Genomic DNA, 2,152 nt, shown 5'->3' on the forward strand with positions numbered 1-2,152 from the left:
CGATCATCCTGTTATATCGCATCCCTTCCTTGAGGATTTGTATTTGCTGCTTAGTTTTTCTTCAAGGAGGTGATTGCTCCACTCCTTTTTAAAAAAAAAATCCTGTTAAAAAATGTTAGTTTATTATTTTCACCTCCTTTCTCAAATCAATAAATTTTCGGTGAGATTGTTGTTTTTATTTTTTTAATTCTACATCTTTTTGCTACCTTCTTATGATATGTTCATGCTGATGCTGTGCTTGCTACTTTTCTTAATACTCCTCCTTGAATGAGCTGTCTTTTCCTTCACTAGCCCTTTTCAGAATTCCATGGTGTGTATATAGAGCACCAGGCATCCAGACTTCAAAAACAAAGGTTTTCCTGGCTTGTGAAGCAGACGTCTTGCAGATGCAACTTGGTTATACTTTATGAAACTCTGCCTCCTCTTTCCTATTGTTTTGTGCCCAGAGGGCTTTTCCTGCGGCCCTCTTTACCTCAATTTCCACTACTATTATTGTTCACAGGAGATTATTTGCACTTCTTGATCATGCCCTCACCTTCAGGAAGTGTGTTTTGCTGGTATATTCTGAGATCTACCACCATTTGTCCCTTCCTTTACTCTTCATGTTTTTAGTTCACTTCCTCCTGTTCATTTTTTTATTTTATTTATTTTTTTTACTCATTCAGCTGTTTTTAGTAGGCTTTACTCTTAGTTTGAAGTCTGTAAACTATATCTTCTAGTTTTGTCTAAAATGATTTTTTTTTTCTTTTTAATTCCTGGAAGGAAAGAGGTAGATGATCATTTACACAACTATACTCTTTCTGGAAGTCCCTATATTGTTATTTTCATTTGAAAAAGAACTAGTGAAGCATAGAATATTGGGAGAAGCAAGAATAGATTTTGTCAGTTGAGTCTAAATTCCTGAAAACGGTAGTAAGCACTGATCCACATATCAGACTTTATTCTTTCATCAACTTTTGTTATGATCAGGTAGAGAGAGACATTGTTTTTGAGGCATTAAAAGCTTATTAATGAAAAGCCTATGTTTTTTTTTAAATAGCATTTATTTCTTTACCATTAAAAAATGCACAGATACACTACAGGAGCCAAATTTTATAGCAAGTTTAATTGTTGATATTTTTAAGTCGATTGCAACGCAGTTTGAAAACTCATACAATTCGAGGGTAAATTATTAACAAGACTACACCTTCCCTTCTTTTTTGTTTTACTAATTGCACCTGCAATCAACCAATTGCTTGTTCAAGAGGTTAATTAGTTGCACCTGCATTTGTGCACCTGTAATTTTAGTGACCCTTTGAAATTAATATGTATGCCTTTATTCACATATTTAATTTGCTAAACTAACCAAATAGTAGTTTTTTATCTAAATTGTTCAAAGTTTTTTTAGTGTTTTCAAGATGAATTTGGAGGCAAGCAATAGATGAACTGATATTAATTTAACCTAAAAATTTGAGTTCTTTTTATTGTAAAATGAATACATGATGACATTTCCAAAAGAACAATTCGTACATATGAACACTAATAAAACATGGGGATCATTTAAAAATGTAAGATACACTTATATGAAAAGAAACACTATTTCAAAAAACAATAGCATACCTCCTGAATCTCATAAATTATGTCTGTTATTGTCTTTACATGTCGTGTGTGAGGTTCATAGGTTGTTTTTAAAAGATGTTCTTTATGCAGCCTGCATGGTCACCTCCATAAGAGAGAAGAATAATTGGGGATCCTGGCCTTTGAGATTTTTATCTTTTGCCAAGTGATGTCTAAGTTCAGGTCCTGGTAATTTGAAATGAAGTCAAACAGACAAACCACTTAACCTGAAATGAAAATTAATGGCTGGAGATGAATTAGCTCCCTAAATATTTAATTACTTATAGATATAAAAGTCAGTGGTCAGGATCAAAGGTAATCTTTTGACACACTATTGCCCAGCAGGGTATTTCCTGACTAAAATGTTTGATTTTTAGGAAATATTTATAAGAAAGCACATTTTTTAATAAAATAGTAAGTTAAATGACAACCCTAGTTTGTTCTGAAAACACCCTGAATCTATGGTCTCTATTCTATCTCGAAGTAGAAAAACAAAGAGTGTTGTTTAGTAGATGCTGAAATAGCCCCAGCAGAGAAATAAGAAAAAATACTAGCT

Source organism: Galeopterus variegatus, unplaced genomic scaffold, assembly GCF_000696425.1.
Source record: "Galeopterus variegatus unplaced genomic scaffold, G_variegatus-3.0.2 Scaffold4396, whole genome shotgun sequence".
NCBI classification, from domain to species: Eukaryota; Metazoa; Chordata; class Mammalia; order Dermoptera; family Cynocephalidae; genus Galeopterus; species Galeopterus variegatus.